This window comes from Eupeodes corollae, chromosome 2 (genome assembly GCF_945859685.1).
Source record: "Eupeodes corollae chromosome 2, idEupCoro1.1, whole genome shotgun sequence".
NCBI classification, from domain to species: Eukaryota; Metazoa; Arthropoda; class Insecta; order Diptera; family Syrphidae; genus Eupeodes; species Eupeodes corollae.
Window position 1 is genome coordinate 55,381,850 of NC_079148.1, and position 19,908 is coordinate 55,401,757.

A 19,908-nucleotide genomic window follows, 5' to 3' on the forward strand; every position below is an offset into this window, starting at 1 on the left:
GGTCGAATTCTGTAATCGGTGTGAAAAGCATGTTGATTACTAAATTCACATTACTTGCACAAGAAAGAATTTACTTATCGACATGATTATGATAGAAAATCTATCTTAAAATACACACAATTCAAAATCCAAACGAGAGTTTATATTTAAAGCAAAGAATCTTTTATTTTGAGAGGTTTAATAAATGCATATTGGAAAGAAGTAGGTAGGTACATTAGCTTCTGTTCTTGAATTACATCACCAGTTCTCTCTTTAAAGCTAAACCTAAAATTTAGCTTCATTACAAAAGTCTCTATAAAAGTTATTCAAGCTTAAATATAGCATTTTATCCGAGTGGTAAGCTCTAGCTAAGATTTCATATTTTTGTATCATAGTTTGCAATGTTGATCTGTCAAAATTGAGCAGACTGATAAATAGGCGCATTTATTACGAGCTAAATATTGACAGATTTTTGAAGGTCGTAGCTAAGCTAGAGGGAATGACCGGGGTTGAACTCAGAAAATTTGATTTTTTCTTTAAATGACATTAAATTAAAAACATATTTTAAAGTGGTATTTTTTTTTTAACAAAAAAAAACTATTTTCTAGATCCAATATTCCTCAATTTGGAACTTGAAGGATAATTACAAAAAGATCAATTGTATTTTCTACACAACGTTTTTCTGTCAAAATTTAACGCAGGTTTTAGCTGAAGTTCGGAGAAAAACTTGAACTACATTTTGGCTCGAGCTGCTGCGTACTATCTTTAAGGTCTGGAATCTAGTATGGAGTATTTTTTTACACTTCAGAATTTTAGAAAGTAGTTAGCTTTTAGCAAGCTTTAAACTACGATCAGAGGCTCATCATAAGTGCATGTGTTAGTGGTTAGTAAGATAATAATACAATTAAAGTCTAACACACGCACAAATACAAAACATTATCAACATTTAACATGAATTAATAGGGAACAACAAAAGAAAATATAAAGACGTTTACGATAGTGGAGCACTGGTTCTAAACAATGCTTTTAATCCCACCTTATTTAAATTTAAATCTATCTTCCCATGGAAGACCCTTTAGGGCAAAGCGAATGAAATTATGTTGATTTGATTCTATACGTTTTCTATAAATTCCGTAATAAGGAGTCCATACTTGCGATGTATAATCAAGATCAGGACGAACATGGAAATTGTACAAACAAAAAGAGTAACATAGGGATCATTGAACTCCTTTGCCTAGCGTTTTATAAAACCAAGCATAGAACTTGCCTTATAGACAATAAAATGAATGTGATGTGTAAACTCTAAGTTGGAACTGAAATAAACCCCTAAATCTTTAAATGTGGAGACGCGACAGAGTTTTTGATGTGATATACAATGATCAGATACATTAACGACTCGTTGTTTAGTAAAAGTTATCGTCTAACATTTTAAAGGGTTGATGGCAAGGCTATTTTTCCCACACAAAAATGTGAATTTATCAATGTCGGATTGTAAAAGGATACTATCATGGGTGGACTTTATAATCTTAAAAATCTTCATGTCATCAGCAAAAATGAGAACTTCACTTGAGCGTAGACATGACGAAACGTCGTTAATAGACAGGATGAACAGAAAAGGGCTAAGATGACTTCCCTGGGGAACACCAGATTGAGCAACAAAAGGTTCTGAAAGACAATTTCTATATTTTACCTCATACGATCTGCTTTCAAGGTATCATTTGATCCAATCTAAGAAAAATGGTGGAAAACCAAGAGCTTTGAGTTTAAATAAAATAATTCCGTTTCTAAATTGGTCAAAAGCTTTAGAAAAGTCAGTGTAAACACAGTTAACTTTATAACCTTGTTCTAAAGCGCTTGAATATATGTTCGAAAATGTGAGGAGATTAGTAGCGGTTGACCTTTTTGGAGTGCAAGGTTCTTCCGTCATTGACTATTGTTTTATAGGATGTGAATGGAATAATCATGTTGTCGATTGCGAGGTATTAAACGAGCCATTTTCAGACCACATGCCGATTGTGGTTTCCTTCAACCATTTAGAGGTAGCTAATGTCACAACCACAAACATGGAACTCCTCCAAAAGATAGTTTGGCATAATAGCAATGAACACTCCTATAAAGCGAATTTAGATGAGGCCCTACAAAATCATGAAGTTGCGAATTTCATCGATCTAGAGGAAATAATTAAGCAAGCAAATTCTTCCAGCTGGTTGAAGAAAAAACGCATAGCATTCAAGGAGCGCTGGTTTGATGAAAGCTGTAAAAAAGCAAGGGATGTGTCCTATGCCTGGCTAAAACTATTCCGTAAAGCCAGTACCAGGTTTGCCAAGGAATCGTATTTAAAAGCTAATCAAAAATTTAAAAACCTATGTAAAGAAAAAAAGAAACAGTTTTTCGATTCTGAGGCGCTTAAACTCACTCTCGCTATGAACTCTTCAGAATTTTGGACCCTAGCTCGCAATTTAAATGGTGCTAAATATATTATTGATAACAGCTTAAGCCCGCAAGTTTTGCAGAACCATTTCCAGCAACTTTTAAACCCAACATCAAACGAGATATCCAAGTACCATTACGCCCCACCTAACTTTCAAGAGCCTATCTTAGACTCACCTATCACTATACAAGAAGTTTCTTCTATTGTCAATGGACTCAAGGATGGCAAAGCAGCCGGATCGAATAGGATACCTGTAGAATTTTACAAGTACGGATCGAATAATCTCATTCAGACGCTAACCGGCCTAATTAACAGTGTCATGGAAAATGGTGTAATACCTGAACAATTTAAGGAATCTTTAGTGTTCCCCATTTACAAGAAAGGTTGAGCAATGAATCCTGCGAACTACAGAGGTATTTCCTATCTAAATGCCTCCTATAAAATTTTCACTTCAGTACTTCAGAATCGGCTCAAAATGTGGATTTCATCAAAAAATCTCTTAAGTGAATTTCAGGCGGGCTTTAGATCGGGCTACTCTACTATTGATCACATTTTCGTGTTAAAAAGTATTGCTGACTCATATCTCGCAAGAAGTAAAAAGTTGTATGTCATCTTCGTGGATTTTAGAGCAGCGTTCGACACGGTCGACCGGGATGCCCTAATGTACAAGCTGTACGGGCTTGGAATGTCCTTAAAATTTGGTCAACTCATTCAAAATATCTATCGAGATACGAAATCGTCAGTATGGAATGGTGCTAATAGATCAGAGTGGTTTGCAACCAAAACAGGAGTCAGACAAGGCTGTCCTCTAAGCCCCGATCTATTTGCACTTTTTATAAACGACTTGGTCTATTGTCTACCTGGAGGTATAGAATTTGCGGGACTGCAAATTAAAGCCCTTCTTTTTGCAGATGATGTAGTGATGATGGCAAACTCACCTGAAACTCACCTGAAACTCTACAGTTAATGTTAAATAAGCTCCAAGAATTCTGTAAATTGTGGAATCTTATGGTTAATCCGGATAAGTTTAAAGTTATGGTAATTCGAAAGGGAGCAGGCAGAACTAGCGCAAACGAGAAATGGTATTACGAAGGGAATGCTGTTGAGGTTGTAAAAGAATACAAATATCTTGGTGTACTATTCACACAAAATATGAAAATGGATAAACATTTAAAAGATAAATTATCTAAGGCGAAAACTGCAATAAACGCTACCTGGGAAAATTGCTTCAACGACAAATTCATAAGGCACAGTAGTAAATATCGGGTCTTTGAAACTGTAGCAGAATCAATCATCTTTTATGCTGCACAGGTATGGGGAGGTTCAGAATATGAATCGGTTGAGAAACTTTTAAGGTACTACCTGAAACGAGCATTTCATCTCCCCCCCAACGCACCGAACTATATGCTTATGATTGAGACTGGATTGCCTCTGTTACTAATTAAAACACTCAAACTACAAGTTGACTATGTTCTCCGTGTCATGCAATTGCTTGATCACCGGCTCCCTAAGATGGTCGCCATGCAAGTGGTGCAAAGCAAAAGAGGATTTTTTAAAGAATGGGAATGTTTAGCTGAAGAGTGTGGATTTGTACTTGATATAAATATAGATGATCCAAGTACTGCGAGACCCTTATTGTACGACCTTATAAAAAAAGTAGACCTTAGATATAGGGAAAAACAAGAGGAAGAAGCAGCAGGATCTCTTCACCGAACTATATATAATCGCCTGGATTACACTTTCAACGAAAACAACTACTTCAAAGATGAAAATAATACAAGAACAATTTCAATGATGTTCCGTCTACGAGGCGAATTGCTGCAACTCAATTACATACCACATAGAAGTGAATTACCGATTTTATGCGATCTATGCAACCGACGAGAACGTGAAGACATCATTCATTTCTTGGGAAGGTGTCCAGTTTTGCGTGAAATAAGAAGAAACTTATTTGGAAATGATACCTTAACCGAAGAATATTGTATTTTCTTATTAAATCAAATGAATGTTGATTTATTGTATGATTTCCTAAAAACTGCTCTTAGATATAGGAACAGAATTAAAAACGGTGATTTTTGAAATTAGAACTTACCTACAGTTAAAAAAAAAAAAAATATGCAAACGGAATCTTAATCCTTAATTAAAATAAAGACTGAACTATTAAATTAAAAATGTAATTTTATCAAACACATATATAGAGTTTATATTGTATTGTCAATCTGGCAGACGGCAAATGCCATGCTCAAACGATTTTATGTATCCTAAATATTGTATTCAATCTCTTAAAAGAAAAAAATATGAACCAATAAAAATCTAATCTACTACTACTATTGGCATAACCTTATCGTTCACAGTAACCCAAAATAAAAGGTCTAAAGGTTTTTGATCACAAAATTTTGCTGCCAATTTTCAACCAGGTCTTAGAGAAATAAAACGGTGTTCTTGTAAAATTTCGTCTTGCAAACTAACAACATACGTTCTTGAACCATAAACCAAGGTTGAGTTTTTACTTGTTAAATGTCAAATAATGACAGCTAATGATAGCTGTTAAAATAGGCTATTCAAAATGTAACACCTTTTTGGAAAATCACATGCATGGGAGTTTTCTTCTGGAGGGAGAATGTTAAAAACTAATGGGGAAAGCCAGAATACAAGCGGTTTTTTTGAAAGGGTTTAAAGACTATCGTTTTGAAACGATCTTTATAATTTATTAAGATTAGATTCAGTAGACCAAAGAAGACAGCAGAAAGGAATACGAATAAATCTAAGTTATACAAAATTCAAATTTTTGAGAATGTGTTTTCAAGAAATTAAACTTTTGCGATGTATATGTAAGAACAGATTTAGTGGGATATAGAATTTTAATATACATTTTATTCTTTTGGACACAATAACTTTTGAAATTTTAAAATGGGATGATTTGAAAACAATATGTTCAAGAGGGATGTAGTAATGTTTATATCACTTTGCAGTAAGAAAGAAATCTAAATGGTGGGACCATTTAAAAGATTAACGAACCTTGGAATGTTTAATTATTCATTAGAACTAATAAGTTAAGAAATCACATTCATAGATATTGACGGTAAAGGGAAACAAGGGAAGGGTCCCAAACAAATTATTGCCCATCTTAATCTCCTTTTGCGCATCCTGTTAAAAAACACCTGGACAAAGGTCAATTGCCAGATTTTAGAGACATATAGGGTTGAACGCTGCTTCGATTCTAATCATTACAGTTTATGAATTAATTATTCGGACCTTTCTGAACTATTACAAATATTACAAAATAGATAGAGACTGTGGGAATTCGACATTATGTGTATATTTTTTTGTATCTTTCTTTTGTTTCTGTTGTGATTCGTCATTGTGCCAGTCGATCTTTCAAGACGCAAACAAAAATGACTATCAAAACATGGACAAATAAAACAAAAAAAACTTACTTGTATAATTATAGTTTAATTATAAAATAATCTGACTACTTAATTTCCAAATTGTGCTTTGCTAGAGAATTATATTAAAAATTTGAGTTGACTCAGTATTGATTTCCAGCCTGTCAATGTCAGAACATGGTCAATGCGATGGCCGACAGTCCCAAAATTAGGTCATTCCAATAGTATGGAGTCACATATTACAAAAATGTGTCAACATGAGCTATAATTTAGTCGTCAACGCCTTTTCTGCAATATTCGAAGACGACGTGAAACTTTTGGGACAGATTTTGACGATATTTTTAAGTCAAAAAGTCAAAGCGTTGACCGTCTAAAAGTTGCCTAAAAAGTTAATGGTTTGTAAAATAGTCGTTAATAAGTGTGAACTTTGGGATTTTATCAGTTTTGGGCGTATAATAACCTGTTATAGATCTTGAACAGTAAAAAACTATAGTTAATGAAAACTTTTTTAAAAGGGGTAATTTCTTACTCACAAACATTTTTAAAATTCCAGGAAACGATGTCTTTTCAAATTTACCATTTGTTTATTTACTGTAGAAAAGAACATACGAAGAAATACATAGAAAATCTTAACCCTATTTCCTAAAAGAAATCACACGATTTCTATTTTATATATGTAAGTAGTACACAAATTAAGTATACGCCCAAGTAAACGCATTCGTAATCTGAAAGTTTAAAGTGGATTCAATATCAAACCATCAAATTTCTTACAAAGTGCTCAGTCGGAAACCTTTAGTGGATTCAGACTCACAGTGCTTATGCTCATAACACAGGTTAACAGATTTAAGTCTAATATGTAACTGTGTGATTTTGATAAGTTTTTAAGTATGTACTCATTTGAGGAAAGGTATTTTTCTCATAAAAAATTTTGCTTTTGTAGTCAGAAAAGAATTTTTCCATGGAGAAAAAAAATCAGTAACCTCGGGATAATTTTCAAAAATCTTCCATAGTTCAAAAAGATTTTCATGGTTCAAAAACATTATAGTCATCATATATAGGATAGTTAAGAAAATAAATCAGACAAATTTGAAGAAGTCAAAAAATCAATGATCATTTTGAATGGGATATTATCAGAAATACTTTCAACAAATTAGAAACAGAAAATATTACTCGGAGTATATATTCTTTTTTTTTGCACAAATTCGAAAATTTCTCCAACACAAATTGTAGACTTTTTGAAATTTCTTGGTATTGAGAGTTTATATGTTAGTTGAAAATATGAGTCATAAGAGTCCATTCTTGTAAAAAAAAGAAGCTGCGATGCGACCCACATTGATAATTTCCCTTCGGGTTAGTCGAATTGTCTTTCTTAAAGGTTTAAAAAAATACTTGACCATAAAACCATTTATCATCAGGTTTTTGTTGGTTTTGCATATTTTCCTGTGTTGTTAAAAAAAAGTTGTCGTTTGATTTTTTCTAAAAACTACTTAAAAATTACCAACAATATTTTGCATATGATGAAATAGTTTGATTTCAAAATCAATTTTTGTTAACTGAATTTTTAGTCGAACACCAATTTTTAGGAATTTTAGTAGCATTCAAAGTTTTCATTTCTTACATAAACAAATACAGATTTGACTCTTTTTAAAGAAAATTTTACACAAAATGAAATCATTTTGAAGTCAAGACCTTCATTTATTCAAGAGTTATTGAAAATCAAATATCAATGTTTACAAATTTCGTGTACTTTTTTTTAGATTTTAATTCGTATGGCCAAAAAAACTAGCTAACCAAAAATAATATTTTCTATAAGATGAAATTAGCTTGTTGCAAATATTTTATTTTTTAAAAAGATATTTGAGTCGAAAATCATTTTTTAACAAATTTTTAGTAATGTTTTTAAGGTCTTTATTGTTTGTCAAAAAAATTGTCAATTCGATTTTTCTCAAAAATTGGCCATTCTTCAAAAACGTTATTCTCCGTTGCATAAAATTATTTTCAAGATAAAGTCATTATATGTTCGTAAGAATGATATGATTTATAAGAAAACTGTTAGTTGATTTTTAACTTCCCATAGGAAGTTATTGTAATGGTTCCGATTTGTCAAATTGAAAATTTTGACATTTCTCGACGTTTCAAGTTCCCTTGAGTCGAAATAAAAGATTTTTAGAAAGATGTCTGTGATTGCGTTGGTACGTACGTTCTTACGTTAGTACTTTCGCGACGTTTTTTTCGTCGTCCATAGCTGAAGAACCAGAAGAGGCATCGACTTCAAATTAATTTTGCTATACAGATACTAATGCAGAAAGGGCTCTCAAAAAAAATTTCGTAAATGATTTTTTTACCATAGCAGTTTAAAAAAAAGTTTGGTTAATCCTAAATATCTCATGAACCAATAGCGCTAAAGACTCGAATTAAATTTTATATCGTAACGTAATACAAAATTTTTGGAAAAAAATCCAGTTAACGTTTTTCTTTTGTAAATCAAAAAAATGTTGTCACCTCGTTTTTAACAACTGGTAAAATTTTGGCAAACATTGATTTTTGACTAAAATAACTTTTCAAAACTTTAAGAGAATTACTAGAGCCATGATTTCTTGATCTATAGTTTAATGCTTGTTGATTAAATAAACACAGCTCTTATTCACAGTCTATATTAAAGATGTCTTTAGTAAAACCCCATTTTAAGGTTGTATTCTACTACAATTATACTTCAAATGACAGGTCAAAGCAAAAAAATACTGTTATATTTCAAACTCGTTATTTTGTGTTGTCATTCCTCGAATTGGATGTCGAAAAAAAGAAAACTATTTAATAGAAAATCGAAAAAAAATAACAACGTTCAGTAATATTTAAGATGAACACCAAAGACAATATAAAAAGTTAACGGCAAGAAAGCTTATTTTAGTCAGACAAAGAACTTTGTGGTGAAAATTGCCAAAAAGAAGAGCTACGCCAGCAAGTTTACGTACAATTTATTTGACTTTATTTACTTTTTCAGCTTTTCAATTCACAAACAAAAATCAATCATGACATTTGGCTGTGATAATAACTACTTAAGTACAACATTTCCTATGTTTATAATTAAACCACAGGTTTAGTTCTAAACTTAAGTTCAAATCTATTTTTAAATAGGCTTAACTCTAGTTTAACAAACATCTATGAATATGCCTCATTAGCTTTAAGCTAATTTTATTTTTAAAAAAATATTGTTGTCAACATTCAGTAACATTTTGAGAAAAGTCGAATTGACAGTTTTCTTACAAAGAATAAAAACCTTAACAAAATTAATAAAAGTTGTTAAAAATAGATTTTCGACTCAATTATCTTTCCAAAAATTAAAAGTATTTACTTCAAACTAATTTTATCTTATAAGAAATATTGTTTTGAACATTTGATTAATTTTTTAGAAAAATCGATTTGACAGTTTTTTAACAAAAAAAATTAATACATTCAAAATCAATAAAAGTATATAAGCTTTAAATTAATTTTATTTTATAAAAAATATTGTTTTCAACATTCAAAAAATAGTACCCAAAATTGGTAAAAATTGATGTTCGGTGCTCAATATCTTATTAATGTGTGGTTCATTCTCTCTCGAAAAAGGGAAAGGACAATTCCAACCCGTCAAATCTTCGGTCGATAAGTCTTCTTCCTAATATCAGCAAAGTTTTCAAAAAGATCATCAATAGGGCTCGGACAACAAAATAATTCCGGATAAACAGTTCGGGTTCAAGGCGGGTCATGGAACAATTAATTCTGCGTCTAAACTCGTTTCTGATATCCAATGGAATAATTCAAAACAACAATGCAAGGTGCAGTTCTGGTTGATTTTGAAAAGGCCTTTGACACCGTATGGTTAGAGGGTCTTTACCTAACATTGAGCAAGCCATTGTTGTATATACTTTATGATATGCTTAACGGTAGAAAAAGTTGTTGTCAAAAGTGGCAATGTAACTTCTACCACAACATTCTTAATTAAAAATGGTCTTCAACAGGAAGCGGTAAATTCGCCGATTCTCTTCAGCATTTACACCCGCGATCTGATAGGTAGTCTTACAAAGGCAATTGCGTACGCCGACAATCTAATTGCGTACAGAACGGCCCGAAAGGTTGAGGTTATTAGAATTCTCTTGCAGCGTGATTTCGACAAGATTCAGCGATATTGCGACGACTGGAAACTGAAAATAAATGTCCAGAAGTCAGAGACAATTCTGTTCCGGACTCCGTTGGCTGGGGCCACGAGGGATACGTGCAAGAATTGGCGCAAGATGGTCATCGTTGATCTTCACGGGCAGCCATTAGCGAGCAAAAGTGTAGTGAAGTACCTCGGTATCTGGTTAGATCAGTATTTATATTTCGACAGACATATAAATGCTGCTCTGACCAGGGCCAGAGGAGCCTTCGCTCTGACGAAACGGCTGTTTTTTAGCAGTCGGCTTGACCCCAGAGTGAAGGTAATTTGCTACATGGCCCTCCATACGGCCAATGATCGTGTATGGTTGTCCTGTGTGGTTCAACGTTGCCCCTTCCCAGATGGAGAAGTTTCGGGTGTTCGAGCGGCAGTGTTTACGACGCTGTACCGGCTTATATCGAACAGCCGAATCTTCTTATGTGCATTACTATTCCAACGAGGTCCTATACAACGGGGCTCGAATCAACAGAATTGACAATTTCGTGATAAAACTCGTTCGGGGCCACATTGCAAGAGCTATGTCTTCGACCAACAATTTCATTTTCAGGGGGCGACTCCTGTACAATCAGGACGTCATGGCACAAGGCGGGGCAGAGCTCCTTCGGTTCAGTAGGGCTGTGTCCGAATGGGACCGAACTGATAGGGTGAAGCAGGAAAACCAGTTTTGATGGCTTCAATCGGCACTTGTTAGTGGGTAGTTGGGATTTGGTTTTAAGCCTTGGCACAAAACAAAACAAAAATATACACAAAAAATTACAAAACATTACAAAAAAATAAATAAACAATAATTAAAAAAAAAACACAGCAAAATATGAAAAACAAAAACGTTAGATAGTTAGATTTGCTGCTGTGGTTGTTCTAGTTTTAAGTAATTTATAGGTAGAATAGGTAGTTAAAGTTAGTTTTGAGTTTTATTTCAAGGACCTAATTTTAAGTCGTTTTTAAATAAAAATAAAAAAGGATATCGATATTACTTCTTTTTTATATTTTCTAATAAATGCAAAAATAAATAAAATATAAATTGAAGTAAAATAGATCTTAGGGCCGAAAGGCATAAGTATCAAGTATTATTGTTTAACTTAGAGTGTCCGTTTGGGACCATGAAGTTAGTTGTAAGTTATGGTTATTTAGGCTAGTTTTATGATTTTTTGTCTAGCTTTAAGATTGATGTAATACAAATTAAATTGAAATAAAAAATTCATCCAATTTTACATTTTTTTTATAAAACCAATAAAAACTTTAAAGAAATGCTACTAAAAGTGTTAAAAATTGGTTAACGACTAAAAATCTCGTTAACAAAAATAGATGTTGAAATCAAACTACTTTATCGTATGCAAAATACTGCTGGTTATTTTTGATTTTTTAGAATAATTTAACTGATAACTTTTTTCACAATACACGAAAAACTGCAAACTTTTTAAGCAAGACAAATCGACAGATGGGTTGGGAAGTTATCAGTGTGGGTTGCATACAAGGCTCTTTTTTTAAATTTATATTAAATTGGTATCACATTACATTACATGTATAAGTCAAATTAAATTCAAGTCACTAGTCACCCACTTAATTTTTTTGAGTCCTTTCTCCATCTTTCTGCATTATTATCTTTATAACAAAATTTATTTGAAGTAAATATTTCTAGAATGGTTTTTGACATATGGACAACGAAAAAAGATTCCCGAATATACGTCCACACTCTTACGAATATACGTCCACACCCATAACAGACATCTCTCTAAAAGTCTTTTATTTATTTTCTAGGGACCTTGTAACGTCGAGAAATGTCAAAAATTTCAATACGACAATTAGGATCGATTACTAATTCCTGTAATGAAAAGTGCTTCCTCAAATTAGATGTTTGGATTCGGCTTAAAACTGTAGGCCCTCTCCATCTCTGACTACATTGTTAATTGAGAGTTGTAAGTCACTAAGCACTAGTTTTTCAAAATAATGGAAGAGAAAATAACGACTCGATTTGAGTTAAACTTTTAATTTGCTTAAAAAAGAAGAAATAAATAATTTTTAACTAATTTGGATTGAAAATAATGTTTCATACATTTCAGAAATGAGTTAATGAATGTTATTTCTTCAACATCAACACAAAGAAAAGTGAAGAACTAAGTTGAGCCATCAATGATTAAATATTTGCTTAAAATATCTGAGATCCATTTTTCCACAAACTCTCGCTAATTATGTGCTCCACTGAACCTCAACTAATCTAAAGTATTTCATGGATAAACAAAGTTCGACGATGATGACACAATTATTAGTTTAAAGTTTTCATAAATAATATAGTGATTGTCATTTGTATTAATTTATATTATTTTTTCTTTATATTCTATACTTCCTCATATGTGAGCATAAATCAATTTATTAGTACCAAAGAGGGGGCAGAAAAAAGTTCTACTTTTTTTCCGCAAAAGCACAGAAAATAAAAAAAAAAACATATCCAGCTGAACAGAACAGAACTGAACATAAACTTCAAGCTATCTCTTCATATCTTTGGCCAACCAACTCAACCGAGCCAATGCTTAGCTATGCAAAAAATTTAATATCTCTAGGTCGGGGCTTATGGGTGGTATAGCGAGCGATGGTAGAGGTAGAGAGTGATGCTGGAGAGATGGTTCAATGGTGGTTTCCAGTTTTGGTTTCAGCTCGTGATGGGTTTGCTGAAAACTGAAACATATATTAATCGAAAAACTCTGCAGCCATACAAAGAACGAATGAACGAACGAACGAACGAGAACGACCGCGTTAAGGAGATTTAAAAATAAAATACAAAAATTCCTGACGATGGTCTTAGTTGGTCTCTATAATACGTACCTATAATGGAAGTCCATAGACCATATAGCTAGTTGTTGTGTGGCGCAACTAGGACGTCACTTTATCTCGGACTTATATGTAGGTAGATAACGTTAGCCGAAAAAATGAACTCTATTTTCTCGATGCCAAAGGTGTATTCACAACAATTGATAAGCCACTTAATTTTTCTTTTTTGAATTCTGTGGTGGTATCCAGGTACCTCCATAAACCTCCATACTAAATTATGTAGGTATGTTGATAAGAAAAAAAAAATAAATAAAATATAAATAAACTTCGAGATACAACGTATCCTATGTACCTACCTATACTCCTTCAAAGCAATCAGATCCTTTTTGAACCCTCTTCCTACCTCTATTATGTTGACCTCATTTGAACCGAACCCGAACCGAACCGAAACAAACTAAACCAAACCGAACTGAAACATATCTACATATGGATGATATAGGATATATTTTATATGTAGGAACATATGTATCTATACAGCAAGACGAACCCAATGAGCTATTGGAGTGAGCTTCATGAAATCCTTATTTTCCCGTCATGCCTGTTTCTGGCCTGTGACTGTGATGATGAAATGACATACTTTTAAAGAAGATTAAGGATGGAAATCATTACAAAGGAGGCACAGAAAAGAAGCCAGCAATTCATTCGTATTGAAATAGTTTCCCATGGAATAGAAAATAATAATTAAAGGCACTAGCTAGATAGATAGATAGACAGATATAGATGGATATAGATATTCCCACATACCTACATATACATTCTTTCTCGGTTCCTTTTCTGGTGTTTCCTTTTGTTTTTTGCTTTGTTTTTGTTGTAAATAGTCCTTTCCTATTCTTTTAGCCCTATTCCCTATACACCCTGAGTTCATTGTTACAACTCTTGGAGGGAATGGATGTAATATGTATACGTTTATGGAGAGGGTTGTCTTTAAAATGGAATTAAAGTCTTTTGTAAAAGCGTCACGTTCATGCGGAAACGGATCCGCTCGAACCTCGAAGCAGAGCGTAATGTATCAGTATCCGTCATGTGCATCCAATTACACTTTTTCATCCATCTATACTATACCTATCTTATCTGTTTCAGAGTCAGTAGTCAGTATCAGAGTCAGAGTCAGAGCCAGTATTGGAGTCAGGGATGTCGTTTTTCGTTTAAGTTCACAAACCAGCGAACAGCGATTGACAAGCTGAGCATTTTCATAAAGCTAAAACAACGGTATAACATCAGGAAGGAAACAAAGAAGCGAGTATGTAACATTTCCATCCCCAAAAAGAAAACTTCCGTTTTATTACCTTTAACGCTGTTTCGCCTTCAAACGCGTACAATTATTAGCATGTGGTACAGGCGTAGTCTTTTCCACCGTCAGTTTATAAATTATTTCTTTCTTGATGAGTCTAACTTTACAATATATGTTTTGAGAAAGCGCGAAATTTACTGTGACGGTAGTAGGTAAGATACAAAGGGACTTAAAAGTAAGGCAAGTTTCTAGTATCTGATTGGCAACCTGTCAAAAAATTGCCTTCCAATTAAGGCAACTTTAATGGAAAGTTGACTGGAAAGTTAGTCAAGAAAAATCTCCCTAACTATCATTCAAGTCTACTTCTATGCAAATGACAGATGATAATGTGTTTTCATTCAACTGACAGCTGAACTTTAGTACTCGATGATTTATTTATCTTCTGCACAACTTCATTAAATGCTTTCAGTAAAAGGGTTCCTTGTCAATTTGTCAATTTACAATACAAAATAAAAATCGTGATGCACTTGTAGATTGCCTGAGAAGTGTTCTGTAGGCAATAATTTCATTGGTACTTTTTGTAATATAAACTTGAAGCAAAGGCCTGCGAAGTTATAAGTTCTGCATTTGAAATTCATGTAATTTGGAAAACTAACTAGTTGCCTTGGTCAAAATTTACGTTCAAAGAATAAAGTTGACTTGAAATGAAGTCCCTTATGTTACCTGAACCTGCCCATTCTCTTCGAATAAATTGACAGCGTCTATTGTGAATAGGTGTCAAATGATGGATAAGAAAGAACACCAAATCAACATTCAGCGATAACTTTAAAGAGCTTTTGAATGGCTGTCATAGGAAACTAAGATGAAATTTAGTGACATTTAGTTACGTTTTTTTTGAATTTCAGATCAATAACCGCAACTGAAATTTAAATGAACTAAAATTAAGTCAAGGAATTGAAGTATTTCCTAATTGGAGCTGAGAGCAATTTAAGCTCAAATCGCTGAGTTGTTCAATAACTAGAAAGCTGTCAAATAACGCAAAGCTTAGAAAACCATCACGCCAAAAGTGATACCTTTAGAAGAATCGACAGCACTGACCAGATCCATAGCAATATCTCCACACTCCGCGTATAATGGCTTTATAGTTCTTCAGATAACACATCCAACATGTCGTTATGGTGGTGGCGCGAATTTGAGTGGATACATTGTTGTTGTTGGTGTTGCGGAGCAAAGAAGCTTCCGGTTAACAGTAAATACAGTGGGGAAAAAGTAAATTGTTGCTGTTGTGCGGTGAAACAAAACTTTATAATTTGTATGCTTTTAATAAAAATAGAATAAAAAAACACACAACCAAAACTTACCAGCTTGTATATATGTATCTATGTGTTTTGTATATAAGACTCCCTGTCAAAATTTAATTTCTAAAAGCTTTTGCATTCAATCAACTTAGCACACCATCATCAAAAGCCGCATTTTTAGGAGTCAGGACTAGACCTTACCGTGCCATCATTATTTTATCTAATACAAGCAGAAAAAAAGGATATACGAGTATATATATATGTATATGTACCTAGGCAAGCCGAGATTGGTTTTGATATTTTTATTTTGTTGGATTAATAATGTTATGTACCTAGGTGCATAACTGATGGTATAGAGGGTAAGTATACGTATGTTTGAAACGAGCACACGGATGGTGATGTGATGACTTTGGTTCATAGAAAGTCCTTAATAGGACCGTTTAATATTTAATTTTTGGAAATGGGAACATCCAAATGGATTTCTGGAATCAACAGAGTCGAAAAAGCAAAAATCTATAGTTTCATTATTGAAGAGAGAGGTGAATTTGAGGAATGAATCATTAATGATTGAATGAATATTGACATATTGTAGATTCACCTTCAGTTGGTTTTGAGTTTCAAGATCTTATACATTTATTGAAGATTTAAGCTAAATGATTCTATTTGTAGGTGCATCAGGTATTTAATTATATTTCTGAGCTAATTAAAAATTGAAACGATGAGAGAATGGTTAAATTATTGCAATTATTGTGATTAGCAAACAATATTCGTTGAATGTATTGACAACGTTTTATTTTAAGTTAGAAATTACGAATTGTCAAACATTAATACTACCAATAAAGGCGGTTATTAAAAATAACTGCAATGACAACATACAATGAACAGTAAATAACGTCATTGTTATTGGTAATCTAGAAAAGATGACCGATAAAACTTGAAAGGAGTTTGATGTTATAAAGAGTTTTTGAGTGTGAGCGTATTAAGATATTGAAAAAACATAACTTTAAGAATTATTAGTTTAAATCAATTAGATGAAATGGCGCAACATTTCGTTGAGAACTTGGGCCTAGTGACTTACAATATTTTCAACCATTCTTATGTGCGAGTGCTGATATCAGGAATGAAGGGGACCCACAGTTTTAAGCCGAATCTGAACGGCTTATTTAAGAAAACACTTTTCATGACAAGAATTGCTCTTGGGGGATTTGCACCAACCATCATGCCACGGGTACTACAATTATTAGTTCACAAGCAGATTTTTAAAAGACAAGACAGAAAAACTATTCACTTATGTTTTTAAACAATGCGCTAGTGCTGTTTGTGATCACTAAAAACACTTTTGTTTAAAACATTCATTCCAAAAAACGATTCGAACAATTATTTTATAATTCCTTTTTATAAATCTGGATCAGGAATTTATGAAACTTACGTCCAAATTGTAGGACGTTGTTCCAATTTTTTTTTTCGAAAATTTGATTTCTTAAAAAAATTATTTCCACACTTTTAAACCAACCTTAACAAATCTGATGATTTAAAGTATTTATGTCGTTAAATGATGTTTTGAAAATGGATCGAATGTGATGTTATTAATACGGACTTCTCCAAAGATTTTTATCAAATTAAGCACAGAATTATAATGAAAAAACTTTCATTCAAATCTTTTGAATTGGTTTTTATATGTTCCTATAAATAATTGTAAGTCTCACCAAATTCAAGTTTCCTTCGGTGTTCCTCAAGGAAGCCATTTGTGAATGCTTTAATTTTTAAAATTATTAAATGATATTCCACTTCAAATCAGGTTTAGAACAATAAAAAAACGAATTCAGAAAATAATTAAAAGTTAATCGTTTTAATTGGAACATTCTAATGCTCTCGTATTACTTACCCCGAGTTTCACAGCGAGCGACGATTTAAACTTCAGTTCAGCTGAGTTCAATTTTTTCAGTTTAACTAGTCCGGTTTCACAGTGAAATCTGAACTTCAGTTCAGTTGAACTTCGGCAGCATTGTTAGTTGTTGTCCCGTAATATGACGTAATGTGTCCAGATCGTCCCTTTTATGATGTTTTTTAACTGTCTTTCCTTGTCTTCTCTTTCTCCCTCTGAATTAAAGAAAACAAGAAAAACAACAAACATTTTGCATAGGCTTGGTACCCAACATCTACCACTATGATTTTTAAACTCTCCTTTTTCAAATCTGGCACAGATTAAACAGGGTTAAACGAAACTGTGAAACCGAATAAATTCTTGAACTGAAGTTTAAGCTGAAAGTGGAATTTAAACTTCCACTGTGAAACTGAGGGTTAATTCGCTAACTCAATAGCTTGTTTAAGCTGTCCTGATCACATGTTAATAGTTAGAACGTTCTTTAGAAACATATTATACTTAATGATAAACTCTTAAAAGATGTTAAAGATAAGCTTATTCTGTTATTAATCAAATAGATTTCCTTATATGAAACAGGAGATATTTATTTTGAATATTATTATTACTGATCCTTAACTAACTACAAAACTTATTATTTTATTTTGAAGGCTGCCACTTTTTGAGCATCTCACAATGATTATGGTTCATAATCAACCGATTAATAAATAAATAATAAATTAGGTGGCGCAACAGTCCATGAAGAACCAGGGCCTAGTGACTTACAACTCTCAACCATTCCTGTGTGCGAGTAATGTTGTCAGGAAAATCAACCGATTACACAAGCAAAATTGTGCATTTGAAAAGAGTGCAAGATCTACTGTTCTTCTGATCTATCATTAGTCAAAATATTACTGCTGCAAGTTCAAGGGTAGGACTTGATCAAATTTCCGCAGAACTTTAACAAGCAGCGCCAACGTCATCAAGCGAACTGCTTCATCCGCTTATAAAAGATGCATGGACCACCGAAAGCTTCCCTCATGTGTGAAAGAATGGAATTATCGTCAAGCTTCCAAAAAAAGGAGATCTACTAAAGTGCGAAAACTGGAGAGGAATTTAACTTCTACCTCCCGTTGCCAAAATAGAAGCAAAAGTCATACTGGAACGCATCACAGAACACTTGATGCCGAACAAGCTGGAATCCACGCTGGATCCTCTTGCATTGATCATATCAACACCCTGTGCATCATTATTGAACAGCGCTGTTCATCGACTTCGAGAAAAGCTTTGATAGCGTTAACAGGGAGTATATCTGGTTAGCTTTGCAGAACATCTAATTTCTATTGTTAAAGCAACATATGATGGATCGAAAAGTCACGTTCTGCATGATGCTAGGTTGTCAGATTATTTTGAAATTCGTAGCGGAGTTAGACTGGGCTGTATTCGGTCACCAATATTGTTTTTGTTGGTGATAAGTGATGTACTGCGCGCAGCTTTGTCAGGTAGCGGAGGGATCCAATGGACTTTGACATCGTATTCAAAGCACTTGGATTACGCGGACGATGTTTGCTTACTCTCTACTAGGATAATGGATCCCCATCAAATATCAACAAGTGTGGAAAGAGAAGTTGTGGGGCTGAAAATTAATTCCAGCTAAACAAAAATGATCAGCCTCGGAACCCGACCATCCTCTCAAATAAATATTTCCTAGCAACCGGTGGAAAAAGTAGAGAGCTTTCAATACCTTGTATGTATCGTCTCCATCGAAAGCGGAACCGAACAAGACGTCATCTGCCGCATCGGCAAAGGAAAAGCGGCGTTCGGCGTGTTCTCGAAAATTTGGAGGAATAACTCAATCAGCTAAAGAACAAAGCTACGACTGTTTCGCACAAATGTCGAATCTGTGCTTCTCTTTGGGTGTAGCACTTGGAAAGTTACTTCAGACATTATACAAGAAAGCTGCAAACCTTTGTGAATATATGTTTTCGTAGCATCCTAAGGATTTTCTGGCCAAACCGTAAATCAAATGAGGTCCTTCATAGAAGAATGGTTAGGTTAGGTTAGGTTATAGTGGCTGTCCAAGATGGAAACGGACACACTTAGGCCAGTTTAATGGCCCATTGTCATAACACATGAATCTTGAGGCTTCCTCCTAAACTCAATGGAACCAGTTTGAGTCCCTTACGAAACGTGAGAGGCTGATTATCCCGATATGATTTAGATCGTTAAAGAAGAATTCTCCTAGGTAATTCTTGCGTTTTCGAGCTAGAGCAGGGCATGTGCAGAGAAGATGAAGAACCGTTTCTTCCTCTTTCTCGTCCATACAGTGCTTTCCTATTAGACAGTGTCCGGTTATGACACCTATTATCGAGCTTATATGCGATCTGTTTAGAGAGAGCAAGCACCTTGAACGATTTAAATCCAGTCTTGGCCAGATGTTTTTTGTGGCTTGACACGTGGTGATGTTGGTCCACTTGTGCCTGCCCTCCTCGCAGCGTCTTGCATTAGTAGCAGTTTACAAGGAGCGATTGGTATGCAGTACTTGCCAAACGTGGTAGGATGGGCTGTACTGTACCGTTCCTGGCGAGTTTATCTGCCTTACAGTTACCTGGAATGTCTCTATGGCCCGGCACCCAGCAAAGGTGAATATTAAACTGTTGCGCCATCTCCATTAGAGATTACAGTTATGGACTGTTATAGA